The sequence below is a fragment of the Microtus oregoni genome, unplaced genomic scaffold, assembly GCF_018167655.1.
Source record: "Microtus oregoni isolate MIOR12 unplaced genomic scaffold, Mior012 000114F_ref0000099, whole genome shotgun sequence".
Lineage (NCBI taxonomy): Eukaryota > Metazoa > Chordata > Mammalia > Rodentia > Cricetidae > Microtus > Microtus oregoni.
This window is the reverse complement of record NW_024544743.1, coordinates 926,469-941,824: the sequence shown is the minus strand read 5'-3', so window position 1 is coordinate 941,824 and position 15,356 is coordinate 926,469.

Below are 15,356 nucleotides of genomic sequence, written 5' to 3'. Positions count from 1 at the left end.
AAAAAAAAACTTTGCAAATGGTCCAAAAGCCGACAGACACCAGGAAATCCATAAAATCGGACTTCGGGGGTGGGTAATGATCTAGTTAGGGCTTTTAAAAAATATTTTAAGCTGACAATGCTTTCTTCAAATAAAAGTTTTGGGGGGAGGGCATTCTCCTGGCATATATGACAGCTGATGGAAAAGAGTGCACTCTCTCTTTAGCACTGGGCAGAATGTTCTAGAAGCCTCCTCCTTGTGCCCCATCTCCAGTTCCTAGAGGCGCCTTGAGAGGTCTCCCCAGAAGTCTGTTTTAAAGCTAGCATGCTAACTCATTCCAGGCTCTCTGAACCTCTGAGAGGCAGTGGGATTAACCCAAGGTCACGCGGGGAATTATGGTCAAAGAGTCAAGGTCAAAGGCAAGGTTCTGGGGCTCTCACGCAATATTCTTTCAGCTTGGGTTTCCAGGAATGGTGTCTTTCCAGTGGGAAGCTGTGGGTTTCTCTCCGAGTCAGCCACATGGCAGCCGTGACAAGGACCTAAATGGAGCAGCCCCACTTCTGAGGGTCTAACCATCTTCTGCTGGTGTAGTTATAGCAGCGCGAGTTAAGGGGAGACAGCAGCTCTCTCATCTACCTGGGGCAAGCATTTCCTGGGATATCAAAGGCTCAGACTGCTGTGAGTAGCCGAGCAGGTTGCTGATGCAAATCCGTCCCCAGGCTCGCTGCTCACAGTCCTTTTCCGGCAAGGCAGCAGGGTTCCAACTGCACTGGAGAATCAGAGAACCCAGGGCCTCCACACTGCAGTGGCTTTTGCAGGCTACACATTTCTCTGCGGCATTCTCTTAATGTAATCAACAAACCCCAGCTGCCATTTAACTGCATGGGGTATCCAGATCTCAGCACAGGGCAGGGGTGGAGGAGAAAAGCCTTGGAAACCCCCACCTTTGAAACAGCTCTCTGAGCCTAGGAAGCCAAAGACTTAGAGACAAATCCTTACTTACTAAGCAGGAGGAGCTGTGGGTATAGCAGGCGGGTGGCAGATAAGGTTCATTAGCCTTGCTAGGGAATGTCGGTTTTCTGGAGAGGCACTTATCAGGTCAGTGCTCCGAGAACATAGCTGAAAGTCAAGACATCTCAAACCAACCCTAAATTTCATATCTGCAGATGGAGTCCAAGCATTCAGCGGTCCTCTTCTGAATAAGCTATCCTCCTGATTACACTCTGCGGAGGGCAGAGTGAGGTCCGCTCATCGGCTTCCTGCTCCTTTTCTCTGGCTGGCTTATCTTCTTTGCAGGTAAGCACCAACTGAAAACTCAGCCGCTGTGCCCCAGCCGCCATCAAGCCACGTCTCACAAAGACACGGTTCTGACAGCTTTGAGTTGATGGATTGGATAGTCATTATTTCGCCCTGGCTTTTAGCAGCTTTTCAGCCTAACCTTCATTCCAATGTTCTTCCCACTCGCAGACGACTGGGCAAATTAGACCAGCCCATGCACTTACGGCTGCCTTTCCAGAGACTTGAGTACCAATGTCTGCAAGGTTATTGGCTTGCTTTGCTTTTTCTTCCAGTGAACTCTTTTTCAAGTTCCAGGAAATTGGTGAAGTTCATGTCCTAAAGAAAAAAAAAAAAAGTCAATGTCCTCAATTGTTATCTCTTCTGTTAGGGTCTCATCCCACAGGCATGACCAGACTTGGCCATGGGTCCAGCCTCACCCATTTTCCTGTGTTTATAACACTTCCCCTTCCTATTTGTCAAAAGGCTTTATGAAGTCACAAGACTAACGCTGAAGAACTCCATTCAGCCTAGGACACCAAGGCTCTACCCCAACTAACTTTAGACCCGTGGAGCTCAGTGTTTCCCACTTACAAGGATGTAAGCTATACCTAGCCCTGCCTGTTTGTTATCCCAGCACGGGAGAGCTGAGATGGGGAGATCATGAGATCAAGGCCAGTGTGAACTACACAGCAAGCTCAAGGCTGGCTTGCACTATAAACAACATATGAGATCCTGTCAGTAATAATAACAATAATAGTAATAATAGGAATGGTGTTAGGATCGGGAAAAGCTTTAGTTTTCCATTCTAATTCCATAGTGCACTTACTATGCTATAAAGGAAACCTGTTCTTCACAATCACCTCCCGGTACTGCATCCTAGTTTTACTACCAATTCATGCACACTAAGCAGCAAACTGTTTAGTCTATTGTGTTGTGAAATTTCTTGTAATGTGATTAATAAAAATCCAGAGACAGAAATTGGGGTTCAACCTGAAAGACAGAAAAGCAAAACAGCCAGCCACTGGCTCTTACCTCTACCTCAGTCTGAAATGGCGATCCTACCTCCAGGATTCCCAAGAATGAGACTGTGTGTGAGAGTTGTCTCCTCCTGCCTTATATCCCCCTCTAGGGCTGGGATAAAGATGTGTATCACTATTACCTGGTTTCTATGCCAAAGTAGTGTGGCTACTGGGATTAAAGGTGTGTGTCACCACTGCCTGGTCTGTAAGGTTGGCCAGTGTGGCTGTTTTACTCTCTGATCTTCACACAAGCTTTATTTATTAAAATACAAATGCAATATCACTACAGTTTCTCATGTAGGTTGTGTGTGTGTGTATGTGTGTGTGTCCATTTTTGTTCATGTGTGTTCAGGTACATATGGAGCTTAGGGATAAGTAAACCTAGGTGTCATTCCTCAGTTGCCCTTCACCTTGGGTTTTTGTTGTTTATTTGTTTGTTTATAGACAGACTTCTCACTGACCTGGAGCTCATCAAGAAGATTACACTCTCCAGTGGGTCCCAGAGATCTGGTGGTCTCCACTCTCCAGAACGGGGATTGAATACATGTTCCCACACCCAAGTGGGCTCTGGGGATCAAAGTCAAGTCTTCATATATCACTAACTGAGCCATCTCCCCAGCCCTGCTTTAAATCTCATACTGAAATAACACTGCATTTTTAAAAAGTTATTTACTAAGACAAAAGGGTACTAACTCAGAGAAGACTGTCTAGAACCATACTGCTCGTGGCTACCGAGCATTGGCAGAAGTGATCAAAGCTAGGATTAACTGTGGTGTGGGAGGTCCTTCTGTCTATGTGTTGCTTTTATTGGTTAATGAATAAAGAAACTGACTTGGCCTATTGATAGGGCAGAACTTAGGTAGGCAGGGGAAACTGTACTGAATGCTGGGAGAAGGAGGCAGAGTCAGGGAGAAGCCATGGAGCCACCAGAGACAGATGCTAGGAACATTAGTTGGTAAGCCATAGCCTTGTGGTAATACACAGATTACTAGAAATGGGTTAAACTAAGACGTAAGTGTTAGCCAATAAGAAGCTAGAGCTAATGGGCCAAGCAGTGATTTAATTAATGCAGTTTCTGTGTGGTTATCTCAGGTCTAAGCTAGCCAGGCAACAGGAAGAACTAGCAGCACCTCCCCCCTAGAGCTGGAAGAAAATTTACACATAATTTGGAGAACATATGTGCTGTTGGGTGCCACAGGTATCCATATGTTCCTTCTGCCAAAGGTGAAGGAAATGGCTCCTTTCAGTAGATGGGAACCAGTTTTACCGGCTCCTAAGGGATCATGGACTTTGTCCACCTGCCAGAAACCCTCTTATAGGCCAGGTTGAGCTCATTTCTGGATATTTGCCCTGTCTTTGGGGGGTAAGTTACTGCATGGCAGACAAAACTGAAGTTTAGCATGATCAATTTTTTTTGTCTTGAATTGATTTGTGTTTTTGTTTTGCTGTCATGCATCCCAGGGTTGCCTTGACCTCTCAGTCCCTCTGTGTCGGCCTCCAAAGCTGGGGTTCCCAGTGTGTGCCACCATGCCCGGTTTGTGGCAGGTCCCTAATGAATGGGTCACTTCTCTCACAGCTGCTTAAGGGTAACTTCCCTTGATTGCCCTAGCTTGTGTCAAAGTCAGTTTTTATACCTTTTGAGAATATTCTCCTCAGAGCCACTTCTTAAGGCGCCCACTTTTCACCTTATTGTTCATAACTATCTGAAACCTTCTTCTGCCTCTAAGGAAGAAGGAGAAGGGTCAATGCAAGGAGAACAGGCGCACTTTACACAGCACTTAGAGCTTCTGTGGAGAGATGGTGCAGTGGTTAGGAGTGTAAAGAATACTCTCTCACGAAGGACCTGAGGTCGTTCCCCGGCACCTGTTAGGTGACTCACCAACTACCTGTAACTCCAGCTCCATGAGATCCAATTCTTCTGACTACTACAGGCACCTGCACTTGTGAGCATGCACACACACACACACACACACACACACACACACACATACACAAAAAGCAAATTTTCAAAATAAACTCATTTTAAGCTCATGGTAAGTCATCATTGGTATTTATTATTTGTTAGTTTATGTTTCTTTAAGCCAGAGAAGAAACCTCATATTCATATGGCACTAGCCTGAATTCACAATCTCTCTGAGGCTTGCACTCACCTGGATTCACAATCTCTCTGGGACTTGCACTAGCCTGGGTTCACACATCTCTCTGGGGCTTCCTGTCTTTTTTTGGGTGTGACTCTCTTTACATGCATTGGGGTTGTTGATTGAACAACAAAGTGTTTTTAAAGGAGCAGATGGATTCAGGACTTGGCATATGATGGAGGAAAGGGGATGTGTTACAAGCTGCTCAGTATATTCTAGAACCTTTCTGAAGTTGATGCCTAGATATTCCTGCTGTAAAAGGAAAGTCATGGTCATGCTTGGTCTATTCCAATGAAAATGCAGAAAACTCTACACAGGGAAACCCTGTCCTTGGTCATGGACACTGGCCAGAGGTCCTATAATTGTGTGGTTAGTTCAAAAGAGGCCAGGACAAAAAGTACTAACTGGTCATATAACCCATCTCATTCTCAGTGGCTGCCTAGAGAAGACTCCTGCATGGTGGGGGGCATTGCTGGTCCTGGACGAGGCTTTTAAGCAAAATGCACACGCATGGCTACAAAGTTTCATCAGAAGCACAACTGGGAGTTTTCAAAAGTCAAAAATACAATAGGAAGCAAATGGTCCCTGCAGTCAAGAAGAATAGTGGTAGCAAAGCGGGCCCAGGGACTTCTTGTCCAGGCCAGTGGCTTGCTATGTGGTGGAAAGAAGAGATGCGGCAGCTTTTGTCTGCAGGGCATAAATCAGGAGTTATAAAGCCTAGATTTGTCACCAAAGAGCCCATTGTTAGAAAGCCCTACAAAGACCAGTGTCCATTCTTGCGATTGACAGAAGATTCCCAGCAGGAGCCACTGTCTTATCATCCCGATACAACTCTCTGACTTCTGCACATTGATCAAGGAGAAAGGCCAATTCACACGGTGGCATCCTTGTCCTCTGTGAACCAAGGAGGCTTCCTGTGCTGACCTACATGTCAGGAGCTCTTCCAGAAACTTTCTCTTCCTCGCCTGGCTCTACTTCCTAAACCAGTTTGTATTATATAAGGAGAAATAGCCAGTAGCATTCCCTCTGACCACATGCATATGCACCTGCACACGCACTTGTACATGCACCTGCACACGCACCTGTGCACACACCTGCACACGCACCTGCACCTACATACACACCTGCACACACACCTGCACATGCACCTGCACACATACAGGAACCTGTACCTGCACATGCACACATTTACACACAGTGACCTTGACTTCAAACTTCGAGGTACTGGAGAGCATTTTCAAGACCAACTACTATCTGAGAAAAAATTGTTGTTATTGTTGATGTTTTAATTAGAACAACCACCTTCCTATTCGCACAATGATGTGCAATGGCACCCTGAAGATTTAAGGTAGAGACGACTATTTTTCATATATAAAAGTTTAGATTTGTGATTCTTGTAAGATTTCTTATAAGATTACCTTTTGAGATAAGTAATAAAGTGATTAATCCTCTCTTTGCAATAGCACAGTGCAACCTGCCTGTAAAAGATCTGGCTGAGAAAAATACCTTGCTTGCTTATACTCTGTTAATCTATAACAAGCTGCTTGGGTACAAAGGTATGTGGGTTCTTGGGACAACTTGTTTGTCACCTGTAAGATGTAAAATGTTTAGTTATGGAAGGGACATGGAAAACAGAATGTTTTTATTTGTGTTCATTGTAATCTTTCATTCAAAAACAAAATGTATCACATTGTCATTTTTATGCTGCTTGAAAGATTCCACTGGGGTATATAAGCTGTAAGAGAAGAAACAGACACAAGAGAAGGAAGATACCAGGAAAGATGTAGAAGGAAGACATCAAGATGGACAGAAGGGAAACATCAGGATACAAAAACAGAACAGAAAAAGAACAGAGTAGAACAAGCAACAGTAAGAATAATAATAATGAGTAACTAAGCTTCAGCCCTCAGAAAAGTCCTTGTTTTCCAAAAGGGCTCTGCCTCAGAGACTCCCACAGGCTGTGAGCCAATGCTCTGGGCTTATGGTTCCCATTTGTGGGCTGATCTTTGCTGGAGACTTCTGTGTCCTTCCCAAACTGCAGAAGACTCCACAATGGACAACCTGACAATTCTCCTTTCCCCAAAGCTGGGCTGTTGAGTTGAAAACAGCTGCAGTTCCTTCCCAGAGAGCCTAGAGGCAGATTTGACTCTGGAACCTGACTCTGAAGTTGAGTCAGACACTGGAGCTTGGGAAGGAGGGGTGGGGGTAGGGCAGCCGGGCTAGGGGAAGCTTGGGAAAGTAGGGCAGCCAGTACTTGGGGATGAAGATGCTGAAGTGAGCAGCCCCTCAGATCTAATAAACCTGAGGTTAAGGAAAGGATAATGAATGAGGTTTTACCCTTTATATCAAGTTCGCTATGTCATACTTTAACACATCGCCCTAGTGTCTACAAATAAATAATGCCAGACACAAAGATTCCAAAGATTAACGTTGCTTAAATCAATCTTTTTAAAAATATCATTGCATCTCCCTAAAACTCAAAAGCAAACGCTCTGGGTAAGGATGGAATTTCGAGGTCAGTTGCTCCTGCCTTGTTTCTCCAGGCTTTCCAAATAAAGAGCCATCATTCCGTGTAATATCTTGCTCTCTGCGTGACTACATCTCAATGACCTTCAGATGCAATATCTATTGTGCCCCTACTTTCATCTTTACCTGAGTGAAACAGAATCGATGCTCTTCATCCAGCAATTCCGATTAAGCCACTAGCAAGCTCTGCTGAACCTGCAAGCTTTGGATTTATACTGAATTAATGAAGGCCTGAAGGACCTCCCACATTACATCCACGCATAATGCATCTGTGCCAAGAGAAGATGCAATTACAGTATGGCAGGGACCTTGTAGGTTGGTCAGCTGAAGCAAGGTGACAACCACGAATTGATCATGTGAATGTATTGATAAATGTCCTAGCAGCTATTATAGAACTTGCCACATTCAGATTAATCACCTAGAAGCTGCGTGGTGCCAATGGTTGGTAAAAAAGACGTACATTCCAAGTAGGTTATTTTCGGGACAATGGTTTAAATCAGCTTCTAGGTAGCATCAAATACAGCTGCTTCATAGCAACGAGTCATTATTAAAATAACACTTGATTCTTAGTGTAACATCTATTTTCATAAAACTTTTTTAAAAAAGAATTAGGCAGGAAGATTGTCTTTACAGATCCTTTGTCCCTGTGTGTGCGTGTGTGTGTGTGTGTGTGTGTGTGTGTGTGTGTGTGCGCGCGCGCGCGTGCACGTGCATTGAACACAGTTCTGGAGATCAGACCCAAAGATGTACACCTGCTAGGCCAATCCTCTCCATTGAGCCGCACCCTCAGTCCCCAGACTGAGCAATTGTGAATGTGTTTTATTGACTCTGGAATGGATACATACATAACAAAATAGAACAAAGAAATTAAAAACAAATTAAAAGAATATACAAACTTGATATAAAATAAACTGATAAGTCGTGTCAATAAAGGAAGGAGGAACTACACAATACATAATACTAGGAAAATTGTTCATCCATACAAAAAAAAAAGAAATCCTACTTTACAATAGCCTAAATCAAATAATTAAATTTTTATATGGGAAAAAACTTATACATCTTTGAGTGTGTAGAGGACTTCCAGTTTCAGTGTTGACTGACACAAATCCTGGGCACTACCCACTACCACCACTATCATCAGGAAAAATCCTGGGCACTACCCACTACCACCACTATCATCAGGAAAAATCCTGGGCACTACCCACTACCACCACCATCATCAGGAAAAAAATCCTGGGCACTACCCACTACCACCACCATCATCAGGAAAAATCCTGGGCACTACCCACTACCACCACCATCATCAGGAAAAAAATCCTGGGCACTACCCACTACCACCACTATCATCAGGAAAATTATCTAAGCAAACTGAGCCTGGCTTCTCTTGGACCCATGACAGAACTGAGGCTATGGGGAAAGCTCCCTGAAATCTGAGGAACCTAGGGCAGAGAACGAATCTCAGTCAAGACCAGCTAATCAGAAGCCAAGCACTCAAAGCCAGACCCTGGAGCCACATCAAGGGGAACTCTAGCAGACTACAGGAGGCAGATCATGGATGAGGAGTGAGAGAATGCTAGGGTGATAGTCATAGGGTCCCTGGGTTTCATGGGTTTCACCTCCAGAAACTGCACCAGTTTCTCCAGGTACAAGATGAGGAAAAACCACTGCAAGATAAGAGGAAAAGCCACGAGTTTCTCTGCATGAGTCTGTAGCACAATTAATCAAAACCCAGAGACAGATATTGGGGTTCAACCTGAAGATCAGAAAAGCAAAGCAGTCAGCCACTAGAGAACTTTTACCTCTACGAAATCTTCAGACCGAAAGAGAGTGAGTTCTTGTCTCATCGTGCCTCATATTCCTCTCTAGTGCTGGAATCAAAGGTGTGCACCACCACTGCCTGCCCTGTATGGCTGACTAGTGTGACTGTTTTGCATTCTGATCTTCAAACAAGCTTTATTTATTAAAATACAAATGAATTATCACTACATGAGTCAGCTTTCCTCAGCAAGGGATGAGACCCACTAAATCCTTACTATGCATTGCTTGTTCTGTGACTTCTGGAGAGAGGCTGCATCAGTTGGGGTTCTCTAGAGGAACAGAACTGATCGAGTAGATCCAAATTAAAGGGGGGTTATTAGACTGGGCCTGCGGGTATTGGAGGAGGCTGCTTGTTGGTTCTTGGCCTCTTAGCCCCAAAATAATCACACAGAAACTATATTAATTAAATCACTGCTTGTTCTATTGTTCTAGCTTCTTATTGGCTAACTCTTACATATTAATTTAACCCATTTCTATTTATCTGTGTATCGCCATATGGCTGTGGCTTACCGGCTAAAGTTCCAGCATCTATCTCCAGCAGGACTCCATGGCTTCTCTCTGACTCTGCCTTCCTTCTCCCAGCATTCAGCTTAGTTTCCCCCACCTACCTAAGTTCTGCCCTGCTATAGGTCCAAAACAGTTCTTTATTCATTAATGGTAATCCCAGCATACAGAGGGAAATCTCACATCATGCGGGCACACACATATGATCCCAGCCCTTACAAGGCAGAAGCAAGTATATATGAGTTTGAGGTCTGGCTTGTTCTGCAAAGTCCATCCCCATCTTGGCTTTCTAACAAAATCTGCAAAAAGTGGATAATCATCTTTAGTTGATGATTCAGAGCCAATTCTCAGACTCATAATACTCTCTCCCAGGGTTTTAAACATATGGTATGAAAAAAGTCTTAACATGGTCAACCTTCAGTAAAATTAAATGTGTGCATGTGCATGTGTGTATGTTCATGTGTGTGCATATGTGTCTGCGCCTATATGTATGCATGTGTTGCATGGTATATGCATGTATGTGTTAACATGAATGTGTGATGGTTTGAACGAGATGTCCCATGTTTAAAGGTTTGAATAGTTGGTCTCCAGTTGGTGACACTGTGTAAGAAGGCTTAAGAAGTGTGGCCTTGTGGAGGAAGTGTGTCCCTGGGGGTGAGGCTTTGTTCTGTTTTATTTCATATTGAATATTTTGAGAATTATGATTTGGAAAGCTGTTGGATAAGCCTTGGATGTTTATCTCAATACATGTGTTCTGTGAAGTATGCCATACAGAATTACTGAAAACCTTTGCCATGTCTCAACACTGAAAACTAAATATTGTTGCTGAGGAACTGGCTTGCCTTTGTTTAGAAGCAAATTACATCATTGTATTTTTAGTATCATTTAGTCTGGAACACTGATTGCAACATAGGAGGGGGGAAAAAAATCCCTTTCTCCAGGGTACTCACTGTGAGGACCTGTAGAAAGTGGAGAGGAAGGGAGAAAGACACAGAATTGCTAGAATATTCCAAATAAAATTGTGAGTTCATGAATATATTTAATTAAATGCATGTGTACCCAGCACCAAAATCGTTTAAATAAAAAGCAAAAATTTCGTGGACAAACACAAAAAAGCAGTGACTTTACATTTGCTCCCTCCATGTGTTAGCTAGAGATGCAGAAGTTTGTGGAGTCAGAGCTGTGTCCCCATCTGCCACTTGGCTAGCTAACACAGAGCATTGTAAACACATCAGCTTAAGGTTCAAGACAACACTGTGGCCCTCTCAAATGAAAAGAATGATACAAAATTGATCATCCTCTCACAGCCATGAAAATGAGTGTTCAAACAGCCATGAGGTTTCTGTCCTACCCAGTCCCTCTATGTTAGCCACGCCACCCACAGCCATTTAGTCCCAAATAAACGCACAGGGGTCTACATAGTAGCCCATAATTCTTGTCTGTGTTAGACACATGGCTCGGTACCTTTTTCGGCGAGGCAGTCACATCTTGCTATCTCGTTTCCTCTATGGCTGGGTCATGACTGCAGACTGAGCTTTCCTCTTCCCAAAATTCTCACTGCCCCATCTCTACTTCCTGCCTGGTTTCCCTGCTTCTGCTTCCTGCCTGGTTACCCAGCCTATACTTCCTGCCTGGCTACTGGCCAATCAGCATTTTATTAAACAAGTACAAGAAACAAATCTTTACAGGGTAAAACCATTGTCCCGCAGCATGTGACAAGTGAAACAGGCTGTGAAGTCAAGAACATGAGTGTAAAAGTGCAACACTTGGCTGACACAAGAGATGGGAGACGTGCAAGTGTCCACAGCAGCACCTCTGAAAGCCACTCACAATTCCCTAAGTCAAATTAGATGCCATTGTCGGAAGGGCGTCCTCGGAGCAGGAACAACTTATCCCTGCAGATTAAGAACAGAGTGGTCAGGCCAGGTGGTGGTGGTGGCGGCGCACGCCTTTAATCCCAGCGCTCGGGAGGCAGAGGCAGGCGGATCTCTGTGAGTTTGAAGCCAGCCTGGTCTACAAGAGCTAGTTTCTGAGACAGCCAGGGTTAAAAAGAGAAACCCTGTCTTGAAAAACAAACAAACAAACAAACAAAGAACAGAGTGGTCATTCCATCTGTTAGTACCCTCCTCCACTTGGGTCATTCAGGTCATTAGCAGAAGACCACAGCTTACAGACACTGTCGACTTGTTATATATATTTTTTGACTGATTATTATTTGAACTTCAAAAATCCCAGTTTCAAGATGACCACCCATAATTGAAATAATAATATTAATGTCCTATTTTAAATGATGCTCACAATGTAATCCAAAAACATGGAAATAAGTGTGTCTTTCCAGCTTCTCGGTGATGTCAATGCAAGCTCACTTAAATCAGCAGTGCTGGAAATAGGCACACTACAGAAATTGGCAAGAACCGAAACGCAAAGTTTCACCTTTCGGGAACTGTTGTTCAGGGCACTCACCGACACAGCTCTGTGGTTCTCCTACTAGCAGCTCCTAGCTCTGTTAAACCCAGAGGCTGGGCCAAGGATTCTGCATGGATTCGCACTTGGGGTGCGACAGAAAGGAAGGACAGTGTGAAAGCAGTGTCCTGCTAGAGAGACACAGGACGTGCCACCCTCAGCAGAACCCATGCGCAGGCGAACCTGGCTGTTGTCGGGAGCACAAAGGAGAAACGCAGCAAGGATGCTTAATGACCAGCTGTTCTGACCGGGACTGTAAAGATGCCGCTGAAGTTCTACCGACAGACACACTAATTGTAGTTTACAGCTGCCCAGCGGTAACCCTCAATTATTTGCTTAGTAAGGTTGTGAGTAAGCAGAGTCGCTGGTGGGTGGGGCTTCAGGCTGAGAACTACGCAAAGGCATCTGCCTGGGAGTAGGGGTGAGGGGAGCAGGAGCAGAAATGAGCCTCTCCTCCACTTGCCTGCTACAGGTGCCTGATTCTTTAAACTCCACAAAAGTACACTGTGTGCTGATACAACACTGGGGAAGGAGTTCGTGATTACATGCAGAGATTAAGAAGCGTGGGATAGGGAGTCATTTAAGCATAGTCATAGGAGCATAGGATTATCCTTCTTGGGACTCTGTCACCATCTTAGATTACACAAGCTCACCCTACTGTTCGCACAATGACGTTATCCAGTGACTTGGTCCTCTGAGTGTAGCTCCCTGCTCAGCAGCACATGGCCATGTATGAATGCCAAGAAGAACAAAGAATTTTTGCTCTTTAATAAAAGGAGGCTTTCCCTAAAATTCATAGGAACTACTTAAGACATTTTCAAACCTAAAGAATTCTACCCAGGACAGCTCTGCCAATTCGATCTTTGACACACTTCCACTACTCCAAACACTTAACAATGACAGGGTTTTGTTTTGGCTGTTGCTGTTATTGCTTTGTTGACGTTGTTGCCAGATTCTAGCACAAGGAAACACCACCAAGCCAGACACAGATGTGCAGAATGGGTGCGCTGGGAAAGCAGGGAGCGAGATGTACGAGCAGAAGGGAGAGAGAGATGGTGGCAGAGAAGACAGCTGAGGGAGGAAGGACACAGTGTAAAGAGCACTGGCAAAACCACACAGAGTGAAGCAGGGTGACAGTCACTGAGCTCCCGCAGAGCCCCACAGCGCCTCTAGCAAGGAAGACCGTCACCTGTTGGAACACTGGGTCGCACATGCGTACTAAATGCTAAGGCCAGCAGCAAAGGAAGAGAAATGTGGTTCAGGCTGACAAACCTGCACAGGGATCGAACGGAACGTGGAGCACATGTCTGGTCAGCCTGTCAGAAGGTGTGCTCTGAGAAGATGGGGACAAAGGAAAAGGACCTAAAACAGCACAAGGAAAGTGTGGCCTCAGCCATGCACACAGGCTCCCTGATGGTCAACTATCTGAGTTTGCTTCCTGTTTCTGTGATAAAACATTGACCAAAAGCAATCTGAGGAGGAAAGCATCTGTTTCATGTTACAGGTTACAGCCCATCATCGAGGGAAGTCAGGGCAGGAACTCAAGGCAGAAACGTAAGTAGAAATCATGGAGGAACAGAACTTTTGGCTTGCCTGCAGGCTCACATTAGACTACCTTTCCCATACAGCTCAAGCCTACCTGCCTAGGGATGGAATTGCGCACAATGTGATGGGCCCCCCTGCATCAATCAGTAATCAAAGTGCCCCACGGAAATGCCACAGACCTGTCTGATGGAGGCAGTTCCTTCATGTAGAGACCCTCTTTCCAAATGTGTTAAGTCAACAACCAAGATTAGCCAAATGTCCATTCCAAAGTGCATTGTCTGATTCTATAACATCTCTTCCAAGGCTCGGGGATATCATAGAGGCAGAAGGAAGAATGGAAGAACCAGAGGAAGTGGAGGTGGTGATGTAGAATGCTGACTCCGGGGGGCAACACAGCTGTCACACCAATTCACAGCAGCTATGAATGTGCCCGTCAACATCCTGTCATAGAGAGGGAAGAGCGCAGGGCCACCACTCCATGCGAATGACTGTGCTGCTCATGGCTGGTGGGAGGAGAGGGAGATTGTTTCTCACTGGTGTGAGGTGCCATGTTCTTGAAAACGCTCATGTTCCTGGAACCAACTCACTGAGTCAGAAAAGAAAGTGGACATGACAGTAGAAGGGAGGGGAGGCTAGCTGGAGAGAGAAGGAAATGGGAAGAGAGAAGGAGGACAAAGAGAAGGTAACTGACGAGGAGGAGTAGAACATGGTGCAAAGTGCCATGTGTAGGTATGGGAAAGCCATAATGAAATCCCTTCGTATCTGCTAATGTTCACTTTTCAGAGTCGGGACCCCAGCTCTGTGGGGCACATGTGTTTGCACTTACCTTCTTGTCGGACTACTCCCTCTGAAGAGGTACGCAACCTTCTTCCATCTCTTCTCAGTTTGCCTTGATGTCTATTTTATCAGACACGTCAGGATAGCCACAGCAGCTTGTTCGAATTTCCATCCACTTATGACTGAGAAATACATACTAGTTTCTACCACTATGTTGAGTATTTTTCTGATTGGCTGGGTTACTGTTTATTTTTTCCTTCTCCCCATTAATATCTGAGGAATTTTTTTGTTTGTTTTGTTTTACTGTGATAGACATGACAGGTTCCTTTCTAACACGCCTTTGTTTACCTGCCTCTCTCATGACTTTACCCTTCCCTCTGCTCTTATAAACTGCGATCCTTTCCCTCTATGGGCAGCCTTAATAGCTCCTGCAATGCTGAGTTAGTGGTCCTCAGCTGTCTTAGCTTTTGTTTGTCTTGAAGTGTCCATGGCTATCTGTCATTTCGACAAGAGCGCTTTATTGGATAGAGCTGTCTTGATTGGCAGTTATTCATTTCCAGGGCTTGTAATATATCACTCAGTGTTTTCTTGACTTTTAGCATTGCTGATGTGAACTATAATGTTATCCTGACATTTTTACCTTTGTAGGTAAGTTGGTATTTTTATTACAATATTTAAAAATATAATACTTTTAATTTTTTGAGAATTTCATATATGCATACAAGGTATGCTGATCTATTTGCTCTCCAGTCCTCTAAAAACCCTTCCCTCCCAACTTCATATCTTACTTTTTCAAATATATTTTATAACCCCCAAGTTTAATATCTGCTGCTGCTCAAGTGGGAAATGGTGACACAAGGCTCCAATTTCAGCAAGCCAATCTCTGTGAGTCTGAGGCCATCCTGGTCTACATAGTGAGTTCTAGGCTAGCCAAGGCTATACTGAAACACTGTCTCAAAGCAAAACAAATTGTATATGTATGCATGTGTGTGTGTGTGTGTGTGGTGTGGTGTGCTGAACATATACTTGTGCCAAGCCCCTGAAGGAAACTGACTCCACCTTCCCAAGAAAGGATCAACTGTCAACAGTTGTAGTAACTAGAGGTAGGGTCTCTGAACCCTCCCCAATCATGCTGGACTGTTGACTAGCTTGACCTTCCGCTGGTCTTATGCAGACAACCACGGCTGCTAAGGTGAAATTATTCCTTACTTCTGTCTATTTGGTGTTATACTCTGCTGTGTTTTGTCATCTGTTTCTTTCACCAGATTTGGAGAAACTTCACATGTGAATTCATTGAATAGAATCCTTA